Here is an 18839-nt window from a genome sequence, read left to right on the forward strand (position 1 = left end):
ATACTTCATATTACAATAGGGGGTTGTAGTGAGGGTATTAATTACATCCAGTGATAGCTCTAGTTTATAAAAGAATATATTGAGTAAGATAGTAAAAAATAGTAACTTTGCGTAAAACATTTGAAAAAGAAAATGAATCAGAATTAAAATAGCTTAAAGCTGCACTCTCACAGATTAACAGTTTTGACATTTTATTTATTTTTTGTCTCAGAATCAGCTGATTTTGGTATCAATGCCTAAGTATAAGATAATTCACAATAGAACATATCTCAACTGTTTGAAAACTGCTGAAAATTTTCTTAAAGCGTTAGTTATATTTTAGCCATAAAACATCAAGTTTCGAAACATAAATATGAAAAACTCACAGTGAACTGATCTTTTGTCAGCAGACATTTACGCAAAAATTGGCCCATGACAAAAGTTGTCAAAGCAATCAATCTGTGAGAGCGCAGCTTTAAACTGTAAAACATTTATTACATATTGAAGATTGAAGTTGCCCGAGTGGACTGGTCTTGTTACGCACTCAGTGTACAGTATGCAAAAACATGCCATAGATGCAAAGTATGGAAGCAACATATTTTGTTTGTTGACTTAATTATTGCACAAAATTGACTTTAATATGGATTGTGCACAATCTATTAAAAGCTGTATGTACATCATAAAAAGTGCTATTGTTACATTTAATCAAAATTGATTTTACAGAACTACAAAAAAAAATTAAACTCTTGTCAAGTCATCTTGTACATATATGGTGAAATGCAGTCTTTTTCTATTTAAATTATTCAAACCGTGAATTCTTTAGGGAGCCTTGCATTGTTTCTCTGTTTAAAGTTTATTATATTGGTAAATTCACAACTTTAGGCATTTTGTCGCTATTTTCAAAATTCTAAGGGCCCATTAACAAAAAAGGTCAAAGAAACAAGAAGCCCATTAGAGCCAATGCTCTACTGGCATGGCTCTTGTGGTCATTTCAATCCAGAGCATGTACATATGGGTAATAGGCAACAAACATATATAGTTCGCATTTTGTGTTTGGTTAGCTGAAAACGTTTCATGTTCAACATCTGAAGACAGAAAGTGTTGTAAGCAGATTAATTAGTTGCATGAACTATTTTAATATGTGCAAAGTAAAGGACATCCCCATTGGTGACAAAATTGCAAAAGTGGCGACAACTTTTCAAATTTGGCGAAATTATGGAGAAAATGATTTTTTTTTTTAAATTTTCTTAAAATGACGTAAGCAGTGCCCATGCGGCCTCCATGATAATCAATTCTGTCACTGTCTTAAATCAAGCGCATCTGCTGGTGCGACAACAAACCCGAAATTAGGGCAAGCAGTCACAGCCCAGTCAACACCATTATTGCGGAATTTTATTGCTTTCAGAAGTCATTGGGTATGCTTTGACATCCTTTAACTGTTATGTCTCTTATTTGCAAACAATTTTAAGACTTAGCTCAACAGCTTTATTGTTGCGTAGTTTTAAAAATGCAAATCATAGAATGTTAGGTTGTCAGAAAGACTCGTGATATGCAAATTTCGTAATGACATTTCGTCACCTTAGTGCAATAACTGCATATAGAAATAGAAGCAGATATTGAGTTCTTGCACTAAGGTGACGATTTACTCGCTAAAAATAGATTTGCTTTTGTTTTTGTCGTAATATGTAATTGCTATATAAATGCAGCATTGCAGGGGGTTAAAACGTGTCAAAAAGATTAACAGAAGTCATTGGGTATGCTTACAAATAAATAGACCTACATCCCATTTGATAAGGCTTCCATTAAGTTTGCTGGAGTAAAGAGTAAACACTATTTTATTGTGACAGTATGGCCTTAGTTTGACGATTTATATTTATTTGAGGTTCCATTTATTTTAAATTTATCTCATAATTTCATAATTGTATTCTTTAATTCTATGACACTATTGTACGCAGGCATTAGACTGAAATCAACATACTGATGAATATGTCGCATTTTTTGCAATACTTCCATCATTTTTTATATTTATATGCTTATCCATATATTTTGTCAATAGAATAACAATTTGCTAATATCTTTTGCTTCATGAACAACAATATTATAATTATTATGTTCAGTACAACAATGTGCTAATTAAATGCAATTTAAGGCTCTTAAAATGCTTAAACCCCATGAGCTTTAGGGGGCATTGCCCCCTCTGAACCCCCACAAGAATGCTGCCCTGAACCCTCCCCCCCCCCCTTAACACCCCCTCCCCGCGAAAAAGTGGCGACAACTTGAGAAAACCCAGGGTGAACCCTGGACATCTGAGGAAAAAATAATATTTGCTTTCAAAACTGTACTCATGGTCAGAATTTCACTACTGTAGCTTCAACATTGAGAAAGTAGGTCAAAAGGTCACAGTCAAGGTCATCCGAGGACAACATTGATATTTGTTTGCAAAACTGTACATATGGTACAAACTTTATTGCTGTAGCTTTAAAGATAAGAATGTAGGTCAAGAGGTCACAAACAAGGTCATCAAAGCACAAAATAAATATTTGTTTACAAAACAGTACACATTGTCCAAATTTCATTGCTGTAGCTTCGAAAGTAAGAAAGTAGGTCAAAAGGTCACAGTCAAGGTCATCTGAGGACAACATCGATGCTGGTTTGCTAAATTATACACATAGTAACTGCACACTGACAGAATTTGATTCTCATACCTGCACACTGACAGGACTTTTTTCAGTTGCCTGTACACTGACAGGACTTAGTTTCCTGCACACACACACACAGGACTTTGTTAAATTGCCTGCACACTGACAAAACTATGTCAAATTGATTGCACACTGAAATAACTTTTAGTATAGATACACAAACAACAAACAGTGCACCATCCAGTAAAATCAATAAACTGCCTTAAGCTCTAAACAAGACGCCAATGCGGCAAGGCCACATTAAAGCTGGATTTTTATTTGATGATGCAATTTTACAAACATGAAAATACAATCATTGACGGTGGTGCTGACAGGTCAATGGTGTGTGTGCCAGTGTGAAAGCATGTGTGCGTGTGTGTGTGTATGTGTGTTAAGTAACCAAATGTCATGAAAATTGAAAAAAAAAAATCAATATCCTGCAGGAAAAAACTGTAATTATAATGCTTAAATTCTATTATACTTTAATGTGACTATGATATCCTGGAGAAAAAAAAAACGTAAAGGTTTCTTGAAAATCTATTATACTTTCATATGACTAAGACATCCTGGAGAAAAAAAAAATGTAAAAGTTTCATGATTTTTATTTTTTTTATGACATCAGGAAAATATTTCTTAAGATTTGACCTAGTGACCTAGTTTTTGATCTGAGGTGACCCAAATTCACAAATGTTTAAGACAACAAGTAGACAAATATTCTGAGCAAGTTTCATAAAGATTTGACAAAAATTAATGAATTTTTATGGCCGTGGAATTCTTTCTCCTAAGGCAGTAACTCTGTAATTAGCTGAAATAGAATTTCAATTCCTGTACACTGCACTCCCTCTCATTATGATCTATCACTGTATGAAGTTTTATTAAATTCCATCCAATAGTTTTCAAGTTATGCTCCGGACAAGAAAAAGGTAACAAAGGGCACTCACTTTGTAATTGGCTGAAATAAAATTGCGGTTCCTGTACATTACACTTCATTTCATTATGATCTATCACTGTATGAAGTTTTATTAAATTCCATCTAATAGTTTTCAAGTTATGCTCCAGACAAGAAAAAAGAACAAAGGGCACTAACTATGTAATTAGCTGAAATAGAATTGCAGTTCCTATACACTGCACTCGCTCTCATTATGATCTATCACTGTATGAAGTTTTATTAAATCCCATCCAATAGTTTTTAAGTTATGCCCCGGACAAGAAAAAAGTAACAAAGGGCAGTAACTCTGTAATAAGCTGAAATAGAGTTATGGTTCTTGTGCACTGCACTTCCTCTCATTGTGCTTAACCATTGTATGAAGTTTGAATAAATTCCATCTAGTAGTTTGCAAGTTAATGTCTGGAAAAAAAATTGACAGCAAAAAAAACAAATAAAGGGCAATAACTCAGTAATTAGTTTAGGTATAGTTATGTTTCTTAAACACTGCATTTCCTCTCACTGTGCTTAACCATTGTATGAAGTTCCAATGAATTCCATCCAGTACTTTTCAAGTTATACTCCGGACAAAAAAAAGTAACAAGGGGCAATAACTCAGAAATAAGCAAGAATAGAGTTATGGTTATTGTACACTGCACTTCCTCTCACTGTGCTTTACCATTGTATGAAGTTCCAATGAATTCCATCCAGTACTTTCCGTTAAGTTATACTCCGGACAAAAAAAGTAACAAGGGGCAATAACTCAGAAATAAACAAGAATAGAGTTATGGTTATTGTACACTGCACTTCCTCTCATTATGCTCTTCCATTGTATTAAGTTTGATTACCATTGGATAAAAAACTCTTGATTTTATTACATTAAATGAAAACTTTAAAGCAAAATTGTTAACGACCGCCCACCCGCCCGGTTTTCGCCATTTAATAACCCATAATTTTTCAATGAAAATTCAGGCTAAAAATCAAATATCAGAACACCTTCAGCACCTTCCACTAATTTCATTGCTTCTTCCATCTAGGTAAACATCAGCTTCTATCCCATGTTCAAAATCAAGTTTTTTAAAAGAATTAAGCCTTATTCTCTATCCACACAGAAGATCAGATTGTAGCTTAGAATAATCTACATGAAGTTCAATGGAAAAGTCTGATTTTTAATTTTATCATTAACAATAAGTGAAAATGAAATTTCCTCTAAAAAATAAAGTGTATAATAATTATTTTAATCTATGGCCCTAAAATAAGAACAATAATTATCTTTAAGTAACTATGTTAAAGACTTAATAAGATTTAAAATCTATTCCTTTGTTACTAAATAGAAAGTAGTGGAATCTTCAACACAAAGGGAGACCATATAGCAAGACTTGCTGCCCTTACTACAGGAGTAAACTTTACATAACTATCAGATTTTAACATTTGGCCATTTTGTTGTTGTTGTTGTTGATCAATCATGACCTTTGGTGTACCGTAAATGACTGGGTATTAGACGCACTTTTTTCCCTCAGTTTTTGATGCAAAAAAATGCCTGCGTATAATACCCAGTAACAATTTTTTGAACTTTTTTTCTGATGTCAATTTCAAGCCGAGAGTTTGTTTAGATTTATGTAGAAAGGGATGTTACTCGCGTCATATTGATCGAGTATATACGGGTTAAAACGGCAGTTGAAGATCGGGATACGGTATATCGTAAGACGTTTATAATTTCAACAAAAATATTTTATATTTGGACACCCATAATTATTTCCCAAAATAATTTATTTTGCGTACCTAATTTTCGGACACCCAAAGGACATCAATCATAACTTTCATAGTTACCAAGTTTCACAGACGAAGAATATTGATTTTTATCTTTACACTGCCTGGCTAGATTACCTAACCGTATACACCACTGTGACAATTTAATTAGTTACTACCCATCCTAAACGATTTATTGCCTGTTGAAAAGGAAGTGTGATATATTTATTTGAGGATTAAACAAACAACAAGGGCAATCAAGGGATTAAGAAAACATCGACATGGCATGTTTGTAAAACGATCAGCCAATAAGCTTTCAAACTTGTACCACACTTATAGACTGTATGAAGCAATAATCGTACAGTTATACATTAATCCTGCATAGCAATGTCCATGCTCTCCACGAGATCCTCGTGGGCATAACTGTAAGTTATGTGACGTCACACAGAGTGACTCTTTGATCTGAAGCCGATAGAATGTGTTTATTCAGTTCAGTGCATGTATAAAATGGTGTTTTAATTAACTTCATGAAGGATTTACACTTATAGGCGTAATAAATAAGTTTATGACCATTGATTACTACGGATAAATTAATAAGTGGTAAAAAGCAAACATGAAGAAAAAAGGCAGGTTAAACAAACATGTAAATAAAATGTAAAAATGATAATTTTCTATGTATTCGGAGAGCGAAAAAAATAATTAATTTATGGTGTCCGAACTCTTGTGAATTACGGTATTCAATATTATTTTGAATAATAAATTGAATTAAACAATAATCAAACTTACATATAAAAAACCAAAGTTGGGCACTGTCAAAATATTTTTTGCTTAACATAACTTTTCATTCTCGACAGTATGGTTTTAAAGATAACCATCGCCATTTTCACGAATTTTTTTTTTTTTGTCACTGTCAACAAACATGGTGGCTGAAAATGCCGGACGATTTTGACATTTTTTCTATGCGTCTTTTAACCAAAAACATAGATTAAAAGTTTTTTTCTCGGATTTTTCACATATTTTTTTCCCTGCGTCTAATACCCCCTATCGTCTTATACCCAGTCATTTACGGTATTTTTGTAGAGGGTCACCCAATGAAGCTTTCTGTGAAGTTTAATTGCATTTGGACTGGTAGTTTTAGAGATGTTTTTTTAAAGCAAAATCGGAAGTTGGCCATTTTGTTGTTATTGCTGTTGTTGATCAATTGTGACCCCTTGTTGTAATTTTGTAGAGGGTCATCAAAGGCAGCTTCCTGCAAAGTTTCATTGAACTTGGAGCGGTAGTTTCAGAGGAGATGTTTTTAAAGCCAAACAGGAAGTCAGCCATTTTGATGTAGTTGCTGTTGTTGTTGAAGCTGATCAATCGTGACTCCTTGTTGTATTTTTGTAGATGGTCATCCAAGAAAGCTTCCTATGAAGTTTCATTGAATTTGTACTGGTAGCTTCAGAGGATATGTTTTTTAAAGCAAAACAGTAAGTCAGCCATTTCGTTGTTGTTGTTGAAAAATTGTGACCCTTGTTGTATTTTTGTAGAATGTCACCCAAGGAAGCTTCGTGTGAAGTTTCATTGAATTTGGCTTGGTAGTTTCAGAGGGAAGGTTTTTAAGCAATTGTTGACTGACGGACGGACTGACATCAGACAAAGAACATTCACAATAGCTCACCTTGTGCACTTTGTGCTCTGGTGAGCTAATAAAAAAAAAAAAAATGGCAAGTCATTTTAAAACCTGTCCATACAAGAGAAAGTAACAGCCCGGACACAACAACCTATACTCTATGTCCTTATATATGCAGCATTCCTCTGGGGGCATAAAAAGTAGGTCAAAATGGGTGGGGCCAGCTTTGGTCCCAGGGGCATAATTTCAACTGTTTTGCTAGACGGTCATCATATGATGCTCCACAACAAATATCAAAGGTATGAGCCTTGTGGTTTGAAACTAGAAGATTAAATATTTATTAAACAAGTCTCTAGGAAACTTGTGACCCCTGGGGCAGGGCCAGTTTTGACCCAGGGGCATAATTTGAATAACCAAATGGAAAGGGTGTGCAAAGCTGTTTCACACAAAAAGATTTTCAAACATTTCCAAATTTAAGTATACCAAACCTGTGAACCCAGGGGCGTGGCCAGTAATGACCCCAGGGGCATAAGTTGAACAAACATTCACAAGCAATTGTGTTTAGATGGATGTGCAAACGACAGACACTTTTGGTCTTTGGCCAAAAGAGCTAAAAAATCAACCAACCCCTTTATACTGTAATTTTAATATCTTTCAACAAGGGCAAGGGAGAGTACGACACAAAACCAACTTCACAACTTCAAGCACATATGACGTACACATAACCATCACATAAGCTCTTCTGGCCAAGGTTGCTTTTGTATGGTGGCATATTGCTGCCGTAAGATAATCTGATAGCATTTGCATATTGTTTCGTGTTAACAACTTAATTTTCGCAATAATTATCTAGCTATCTTGTTCATATTCATGATACTTTTTTGGTACGATAAATATCATAAGACAAAAAACAGGCTTGAAATGGCTCAGAACTGCCACATTACCCTTTTTTGCTAAACAACACTAACAGGTAAACTAGTTATGGTTTGTGAATTCCACTTAATAAGTAACATAATAACTGGTTAACTAGATAAGATTCATGTTACCAATTATCTATGAATGCACTTTTGGCTTCTGGCAGTAATTGGTTATCTAGTTATGCGAAGTTATGGTTGCAAATTTCACTTAAAAACATAATAACTGGTTAACTAGATAAGATTTGTGTTACCACTATAAACAGATTTACACAGCTGGTTAACAAGTTATGATTTGTGAATTTCACTTAGTAAGTGGTAACACAAATCTAATCTAGTTAACCAGTTAGCATGTTATTTACTATGTGGAATTGCAAACCATATCTAGATAACCTGTTAGCACCTGATTCTAAAATGCATTTATAGGTAACTGGCCTAAACTTGTTGGGATTAATTTATTTTATTCATACTTGTGTGAGCTAAATATATAGCTTTTTCACGGTAATATATAAAATGACACTTTAAGAAGAAAAATGAGTTCTTGTCAGTGCCTGTTGATTTTCTTTGGAAAACAATGTGTTTGCACCATGTAAATTTAATCAGTAAAATGATTTGTTTTTAACAATATTTTGTATAGCACATCATATATTTTAAAACTGTCACACATTGATCTTACACTTTATGTATTTCTTCTCAAATTTCTGTTTCAATAACAAGAGCTGTCATAGAGCTCAACTATTTTGCCGCTTTTGTGTTTATGGATTGATTTTATTGAAACATGCATGGATCACTGCATAACTAGATTTAATGCAAACCCTTAACCAGAATTTCTAGGTAAAAAAATAAATGGGCAAAATTTGCATTATATATGCAAGATAGAGTTACCATACTTAATGGTTTTAAGTTTAAATGCAATACATCATTATGTTGCAGAGTTAAAAAATTTACTTATATGTGTTTACATGCAAAACCTTAACAAGAATTTCTAAGTCAAAATATTAAGCGACAAATTTGAATTACATGTATATACAAGATAGGGTTGTAACCATACTTGATGGTTTAAAGTCTCAATGCAATACATCATGTAGTTGCTGAGTTATTGACTTATATGTGCTTACATGATAAACCTTAAATACTGATTTTCTTTTTGGATTAATAAAGGGCATAATTTTAAGTATATGAAAAATAGAGTTATCTTACTTGATTGATTAAGAAAGTTGAATGGTTGGGAGCCCGTGTATAAAGTTTCAATACATGATGTATTTGATGAAATATTGACTTAATTGTGGTTACATGCAAAACCTTTATGTCCAATAATAAAGGACCATTATTTGCAAAATACAGTTAGCTAACATAATTATACAGTTAGCTAACTTAGATATTCAAGTAGGTTGGGTGGTTGAGTACCATTGTATGAAGTCTCAATGCAATACATCAAGTAGTTGCTACAACACCTTTGGTGTTGTAATATAACGCTTCTGGTCCAGGTTTATTGTTAGGAAAAACAGTTTTTGATCCTAGCCCTAATTCATTCATTCACTTAAAGATATTTAAATTTTGAAAATATATATATTGTTACGACCCATTGATAAAAAAGAGAAGGCACTGGACCAGGGGCTACATTCCTGTGTATAGAAAGTATACTATGTATTTTTATCCTGCACATACATATTAAAATGGAAAAAATCGGGCGCGGGCCGATTTAAAAAATAAAATAAATATTAAAAAACTTTATATTATTAATTGTTATTATTTTATTTTTTTAAAACAACCATAGTAACCCTCTCTATATATGTACATAAACATATATATATTAGAAATATTAATACATATAGTGGGCAAAAAGTCCTGTTCTCACAACACTTTCTTGTCAATGAACTGACCGTGAGTCTTGCCCATCCTTTAAATAAATACCATTCTCACACGTAAATGTTTTTTAAGATACAATGCAATATCAAATTTACAACTGTAATTAAGACTGGAGAAATGAAACCATATCCAATATTCAGAGCTGTGGGACCTCCCTAGATGTCATTCATCACAGGTTTCGCGGCATTTTGGGTAAAAAATTACTCCTATGACGAATATCCCATCAACCGATGGGGGTAAAACTCCCCTTTTGGCTTCAAAATTCTGTTTAAGTCACACTTGGGGATGTGACGGGGTCAAGCCATAATGCAGCCATTATAGGGCGCGGGCAGACCTATATAAACTCAACAACAACAACAACATCAAGTAGTTGCTGAGATAAACCTATGTGTGCTTACATGTAAAACCGTAACCACAATTTCTATGTCAAACAATAATTGGAAATTATTTGCATTATTAGCATGATAGAGTTTTCTCCCATCTCAGACAAAGCTGCGTTTTTTTCAAAAGCTTCGCAAAAGCTGTGCTTTTTCTTCGCTTTTTTCAAAAGCTGCGTTTTTTTCATGAAAGGTTCGCTTTCTGTATGAAAGGTTCGCTTTTAGTAAACAAGAGGCCCAAAAAGGCCTATGCTCTACTGGCATGGCTTTTGTGGTCATATCAATCCAGAGCATGTATGTATTGGTAAAAGGCAACAGACATATAGTTTATGTTTTGTGTTTGGGTTACCTGAAAACGTAGCATGTTCAACATCTGAGTCCAGAAAGTATTGTAAGCAGATTAGTTGCATGAACTATTTTAATATGTGCCAAGTAAAAGTCATCTGACAAAAAATAAATGCTTTCAAAACTGTACTCATAGTAAAAATTTCTGTGGTTTTAAAAGTAAAAAAAGGTTGGTCAAAGTCAAGGGCATCCTAGGACAACATTGATCAATTTGAACAAACATTCACAATCAATTGTGCTGAGATGGATGCACGAACACACAAAAAGATTTTCAAACCTTTCCAGATTTATGTTTACCAAACCTGTGAACCCTGGGTGTGGCCAGTAATGACACCAGGCGCATAACTTAAACATTCACAACCAATTTTGTTAAGATGAATGCACAAACTACAGAACTTAAAGCTAAAAAATGGACTTTGGGCTTTCAACAAGAACAAGGCAGAGTAATTCACAAAATCAACTGCAGAAGCCAAAAGCAAATTGTCTCTCAAAATCCTAGACTTGCAAATTGTCTCCCTTAACTCAAGACTTGAATTTACATGTACATGTAAACTTGGCTAAAAATAGAATTCGCTCATGTAGACCTGGCTAAAAATAGAAAGCATTTCTTTAAAACTTTCATGGCCCATAATCTAGGCATTCATGGGCTAATCTGGCTGGTTTTCGAAAGGAACCGAGCTCTAATGGATATCTAGATACTGTACAAGTTTCATTGAGATACAATCAAAACTGAAGACTGTATCATGTTCACAAGCAATTGTTTACAGGCGCACGAACGCACATACTACGTACACATTACCATCGCATAAGCTCTTCTGGCCTTTGGCCAGTAGAGCTAAAAAGCTTCGCTAAACCTGTCTTTTGAAAAAAAGCATCGTCTTTTTGTTTAAGCCATATTTTCCTTAAACAAAAGCTTCGTCTTTAACATAAAAGCTTCGTCTTTTGCATAAAAAGCTTCGTCTTTTTGAAATTTAAGATGGCCAATATTAATTGGAAAAGACGAAGCTTTTCAACCAAAAACGAAGCTTTAAAAAAAAAGACGAAGCTTATTTTTTTATCTTTTGCTTTGTAGGTGCACTTTTTTGCGTATTAAGTGTATTATATAAATAATAAGTGCTTTTTCTTAGCTGAAGAATTTTTTCTTTTAAAAATTCTGCAGTTCATCTCAATTATTCATGTTCAAGTTAAGAATTTCTTTTATCAGCAGTAATTTAATTGTTTTAGTTTATCCATGTGTAAATCTACAATAACATAAAAAAAAATATTCAGTCATTCATCAAATTCATACATTCTATTCCTGATTGAATTAAGTATTCAATCTCTTGATGAATGAATGAAATATGGATAAAAAAGGGTTGAATCCAAAAATAGAATAATACATGGATGAATGATTGAATGATTGATTGATTGATTGATTGGTTGATTGATTGCATAAATGAATGAATGATGAATGAATGTGAATGTTCGATTGATTTACTGATGTATTGATTGATTAACTGGTGGATTGATTGATTGATTGGTTGGTTGATTGATTAGTGATTGAATGAATTAATAATAAATGAATGAATAATGAATGAATGAATGAATGAATGAATGAATGAATGAATGAATGAATGAATGAATGAATGAATGAATGAATGAATAAATAATTGAATGAAGGAATGAATAAATAAATTAATAAATAATTAATAAATTGATTAATTAGTTACTTTTAAACGAATGGATGAATAAATGAATTATCAATTAATGATTCAAAATAAAATAAAAAAGGATATTTTTAATAAATCAATGCAATAAATCATAATTTTATAATATTATGCCAAATAATACACTTACAATATAAACAGTTATTAATTGCATTCAACTGAATATTCACAGAATTCATATTGCTTTAATTTCTATACATGTTATCATCATAGATCTTAATGTTTTGTTCATAAGCCATTCCCATAATAAGCCATATTTGTACAACAACCAATCAGAATCTCAGAACCAAATTTGAAATAGGGGCGGCCATTTTGTTGGGATTTCAGCAGGAAGGGTTGGATGTTTTTAAAGGAATTAATGAATTTACACAAATAATAACCATTGATAATTAAAGGGATAAATTAATGATATTAAATTTATGATATAACTATCATAAGATCAGATGAACATGGACTATGATTTGGAATATGACTATCCAATCATTTGATGTTTTGTAAAAGATGACATGCAATACTGGTGAGTTCTTCTAATATTCTGGTCTTATACTTAGGCCAGAGTTTTTTTATCTTTCGTTTTACGGGAGCACCGTGCCTAAATATTCACCGGGGATGAGCAAAAAAAGTCATGTGACCACAAATGCAAACGCCAGTAGTATTTTGGCTCGATTGATCATCAATCAAGGTAAGTTTCTTATCAATATTTTTGTTATACGCGAGAGTTCGTTCAAATGACATAGCGCAAAAAAGAATGCATTGTTTTGTCTTTCGATCGGTGTATTGGTCACCATTCATGTCTGCATAGTTTCCGAGAACACTTCGATACAAATTGTGTCCATGAATGCAAACGCACGTAGTTAGTGTTAAAATGTCACATATTAAGATAAATTGCCACATTTTTTCAATTGTTTTGACTTTCAGTTGTTCAATAATGGCTTTTATTTGTTTTATGAATATTTTGTGCTATGCAATTTGTACAAACAACATGCATTTTCTGAAGAATTTAAATTTGGCAAACACACATTGGCATTTTCATAAGGCAAACGCACGTAGTCTACCTAAAATGACAAACGCACATAGGCATCTTATATAATAATAATAATAATGTGTTATCGTATATGTTGAAAGCTTTTAAAACTTTTTATTCTTTTTATATCCATAACTATTGCTGTAAGATTTTTGAATTTATATTTAATTATTATTATGATCATAATGCTTACGGTCATATGCATAAGGGAAAGTGAAATGCTTTATGTCGTTTTACTTAGCTAGATAAGCCATCTTTTAAGATTTTAATAAGCGTTTGTTTGCACGAGACGTATATTTTATGAAAATGCCTTTACAGATGATATTCTTTTAACAAACTACAATTTGTGTAATAAATTTTGCGAAGTAAATCAAGTGGCGCTTAATTAATGAATGACAGTGTCTGTTTCAGTGATGTCATTTGTTTGCCATGTTGGGGGAATGCGTTGAAAACGACATGGGGGCTGAAATTGCATGAGCCCCGCCATGACGGTGTAAAAGCATTTACATGCTGTACGAAACAGTTATACACCACGGAGAGCTTGATGCGCCATATGTAAGTGTATTATAGTATTAAAAAATGCTTATATTATTATTGTTTTATTCTATATTATTCTATAATTAAGCAATTATCTACCAGTCACAAGCTCAGGCGTTTTTATTAAAGGTTACCAAAATATTGCAATTACAAGTGTTTTAATTGCATACTTTTTAAGGCATACATGTTTTAATACAGGTGCACCACACATGGATCCAATAAGAATTTCTGTGCCAGAAATGCATGCAGGAGGTCACCACACATACGTACCTGAATAGGCATTGGCGAGGAGATGATGGCACGGCACGTTATACGTACGACATGTGTGGGATTTCAATGGAGGAGAAATAGGAATGAAGGCTCATATGGACGGCCATACTGGCGATAAATCATACCAGTGCGCTGAATGTGGGAAATGTTATCGGCATAGAAGTAGATTGTGCAAGCAAAAGTTATTAAATTTTAGATAATAAGTATCTTTCATGGCCGAGAGTGCAAGGTTCATCCCAACCCGAATATAGAGAGTATTGCGGAAGCGGGGTTTACCGTGTTTCCGCAAAACACCCTGCGAGAGGGGTGGGATGAACCTACCTTACACAAGCGGCGATGATCCTGGAAAAACCTGGAAATCTTTTGTGCGTAGTGAATATAATGCGCGTATAGATTTGTAATAATTCGTGGTTGTTATGGATATGCGTGCAGTGATTCAGATTATGTTTATGTTATGATTACATATTGATAGTTCTAAAAAGAGGACAGCGTTATTTCTTGAATGAAGCGCAAAAACTTTTCTATTGCTCCATTTGAAGCGAGAAATAATCTTAATCAATAATTTTGATTTTTAAAATTGCCACGAGACAATGTTTCCATGATGCTACAGACGACAGTCGTCTACAAGGGAGGTAATTGTGTGATGACGATTGAAAAAAAATGAATACCATACGGGTTTTATGTTGGCCCTTGCCAAATTTTTAGGTCAACTTATCTGATGTGGAAGAAAGTAGAATCTCAGGCAGATCATAACACAAGTATTGTTTATTAATTAATCGTTATGTTATTTGATTACTAATCTTTGATTTTATCTGATTATCTGTGATCGCTTTTATTGTCAATCATTTTATTCAATGTATAAAACTAATCTAAGATATACAGTTATAGAATAAATGAAGAACATTTCCATTATAATGTCTTTATTTCTGTAAAACAGCACTTATACAGTTCAATGAGTATTTTCTAGGGATGGCAACGAGTAGTAAAATTAGTACTCGAGTACTCGGACAATCTTTCGATCGAGTACTCGGGTACTCGATTACTCGGAAAAAAAGATTTCGTTTTCGGGAAAGACAAGATCGTGTATACATGTATCGTTCATGGCGTATATTGTGCGTTGGTCGTATTTTTGGTCATTGTCATCTTTAGATTAGACTTTCATTATGTACTTGTAACAGAAAAATAAAAAAAGGAAAACAAATGTTGTTTCAGGCTTTTAATTATGTACTGCAAATAAGCTAAAATATAGCTGGAAAGGTAAACCCGGATTTTATTAGTCGAGATTTATAATGAACATCAATCATATTACAATAAACGAAAAATAATAGCGTACATAAACATAATTAACAAAATACTTCGAACTGTATTATTGCGTTTTACCTCATTAATATTCATAATTCTTGATTTAAGAAATCAACCAATCAATTGTGATAAACATTACAAAAATAGTTAAAATACGCCCATTGATCACTAATTGGTAAACAATAGAATTGTGTAGGTGAAAGTTCCGCTATCAAAACTCTGCTAATTGACATCAGTGCTAAATGGAAATAGGGGCCCTTTGTTGACAGTTTGCAACTCTCAACTAATTTATTATGGTCAATTACACAGCGGGGATTAGAGGGACCATAAATTGTCCTCTTGGCAACTAACCAGATCTGTTACTTCGTGTGTAAATCGTGTATTTTGTGATTTTTATAGATTTTTTCCGAGTACTCGAGTAGTGATTTGGTACTCGAGTACTCGGACGTTCGATCGAGTACTCGGGTACTCGTTGCCATCCCTAGTATTTTCAGTGATATAAACATTGTTCTGGGTAGAGCATACATTGACATTGTATCATCGCAATATCATTTTATGGTTATCATTATCACAATATCTGTCATTAACAATTATCATGACCGTATTATCATCACAACATGAAGAATGATTAAATAAAAGGTTCATTAAAGATGTTTAAATTATGTTCAAATTAAACGTTTATCCCCATGCGATCTGTTACAAGCATCTTATAATCGTTGCGTCTGGCCCGCTCCCAGCACACACCAATAGTTCCCTTCTGTAATGCATTTATGTTTATCAAAACAGTCCCGTACTGTACTGTACTCCGACTCTTTGTATCAAATTTGTGGTTCCTGAAATGTGACATTACAACAGCTGTTCTAAATGTTCGAGATAAACATTTAAAAAGCATTGTTAAGTTAGTTAAGTCTGTATACCACCGGTATGGGCGGATGAGAGTTTGTTCGAGAACTCATATTTCCTGCAACACTCCCGCATAATATCGTGTCAATGTTTGTTACGTATCATAAATTTATATAACTTTCATTATGATGGATATGTAATAATAAAGCGGATAAATATCTTCAATTAAAGGCTAACGAAATATTCGTTTGCTCCTTATTATAAGATGCCTACGTGCCTTTGCCATTTTACGTAGACTACGTACGTTTGCCAAATTTGAAATACTTCAGAAAATGCATTTTTGTACATATTGCATCGCACAAAGTATTCAAAAAGCAATTAAAAACAATTATTGAACAACTGAAAAACAAACATTTGAATAAAATGTGTCAATTTATCAAATTATGTGACATTTTAACACTACCTACGTGCGTTTGCATTCATGGACACAATTTGTATCGAAGTGTTCTCGGAAACTATGCAGACATGAAAGGTGACCAATACATCGATCGAAAGACAAAACAATGCATTCTTTTTTGCGCTATGTCATTTGAACGAACTCTCGCGTGTAACAAAAATATCGATAAGAAACTTACCTTGATTGACGATCAATCGAGCCAAAATACTACTGGCGTTTGCATTTGTGGTCACGTGACTTTTTTTGCTCATCCCCGGTGAATATTGCAAAACCCCAAAAAGAAAAAGATTCAAATTCCTAACTTTATTTTTATTTTTTCCGCTGCTCGTTTCTTCGATCTCTGATAGAAAATAAAATTTAGTGTTATTTAACCTAATGCTAATTTCACAACAACAACAAAATATCGCGCACAGTTCCCAAGATGGCGGAAGCCGGCGATTATTGCTTTTTAAAATGGCAGTTTTTGTAAAGCTAAGAAAAGATTAGTTGAACAAGCTAGAAGAGCTGTGTTCTCACTTATTCAAAAGTCCCGAAAACTCAATCTTCCAATTTCAGTTCAGTTACATTTGTTTGATTCTATGATTGCTCCAATTTCGTTATACTCTTGTGAAGTATGGGGTTTTGAAAATATCAAAATAATTGAACAGTTTCAGCTGAAATATTGCAAATTAATACTTAATCTCAAGGCTTCCACCCCTAACTGCATGGTGTATGGTGAACTTGGTGTAAAACCCATAGCTTTACAAATTAAATTGAGAGTTTTATGTTATTGGAGTAAGATAGTGAACGAAAAAGATTGTAAAATATCTAAGTTACTATATAATACGGTTCTAAAACTACATAATAGTAATGTTATTGTTTCTCCATGGTTATCTTTCGTTAACAATACCTTAAATGAACTTGGTTTGTCTGATTATTTTAGAAGTCAAATAGTCATTAGTTCTGTTAATTTTAAGTCAATTGTTAAAAGTAGACTGTATGAGCAATTCTTACAAAACTGGACTTAAGTACTGTTGATAGCTCTAATCCAAATGTCTTGTATATAGAATGTTTAAAAGTTATCAATTCATTGTTTTGAAGATTATCTTGACTTGTTACCTAGTAACCTTTGTAAAATACTTTGTAAGTTTAGGACCACAAACCATTCTTTGCCAATTAAAAAAGGCAGACATTTGAACATTGAGAGAAATCAAAGATTATGTCAATTATGTACTAAGAATGTTATTGATGATGAATTTTTACTACTTACTTGAATCTAACCATTTTTCAATCATACGTAAAAAACTTATTGTTCCTTATTACATTCGTCACCCAAACTCTTTTAAATTAGATGAACATATAAACTGTAACAATTGACCTAAATTAATTAAGTTGGCATTGTTCTTTAAAATCATCTTACTGAAATTCAGATGACTCACTCTCCATACTTCAATTAACCAAAGATCTATTGATAATTACAATACCATTACATTGTGCCTTATTACTTCATATTTTCACTGATGTTGTTTAGAAAAATTTCTTTTTTTTCTTCTTGTGTTTGACATGTTTGTTCACTGTTTTGTTTGATGTTAATTAATATGTGTTTCATTGTTTTGTTATGTCACATGCATATTATATGCCTTGATGAATAAAAACATGAACTTGAACTTGCTTATAACGTTAACTGAAATATGTTTCATTGTTTTGTGATATCACATGCATATTATATGCCATGATGAAACTAAAACTTGAAACTTGCTTAATATCACCATCTAAGCGCTTGTAAGGAAGATGGCTGCCTGTTTACACAGGGACACACTGAAAATTGGAATTTGCTCTACAGTTTCTGACTACAGAAAAAAACGAGAATGTGACATTGGATTTGGCTTGTTTGTCTAAAAGACAATAAAGTTATACCAACATATTGCATACCATTTTAAAGGGTATTGACTCCTCTTTTCATGTCACCTATTTTAAAATGAATTGTTTGTATGTTGATTAAGAAACTTAAAAAAAACTGGACTCGACCGTGAAGTTTTAGTTACATACCATGTTTCTTTCTTGTATATCAGACATTAAATTTCCTTAGATGTGTTGTTTCTCTCATTATATATACCCAAAAGGATATTAATCAACATTTTAGAAACAAACAATATGCCAGATGTCTTTGGTTTTGCCAGTGCAAGTTTCAGTGACTTAAAACACAACAAAAGTGTAGAAGCACATATTAAAATCATTCACATATATATACAGAATTGATTTAATTATCATCATGT

The 18839-nt window shown here is 32.9% G+C and overlaps 1 protein-coding gene and 1 long non-coding RNA gene across 8 annotated transcripts in view; one reads left to right on the top strand and one right to left on the bottom strand.

The window, feature by feature from the left end:
* The window catches only part of LOC128238350 (uncharacterized), a 271015-nt gene that overhangs the window by 215484 nt on the left and 36692 nt on the right, over positions 1-18839 (top strand). The gene's annotated exons all lie outside the window — the stretch shown is intronic.
* LOC128238348 (uncharacterized) overlaps positions 1-18839 on the bottom strand; it is a 39021-nt gene that overhangs the window by 4511 nt on the left and 15671 nt on the right. The gene's annotated exons all lie outside the window — the stretch shown is intronic.

This window comes from Mya arenaria, chromosome 6, assembly GCF_026914265.1.
Source record: "Mya arenaria isolate MELC-2E11 chromosome 6, ASM2691426v1".
In the NCBI taxonomy this organism is placed as follows: Eukaryota; Metazoa; Mollusca; class Bivalvia; order Myida; family Myidae; genus Mya; species Mya arenaria.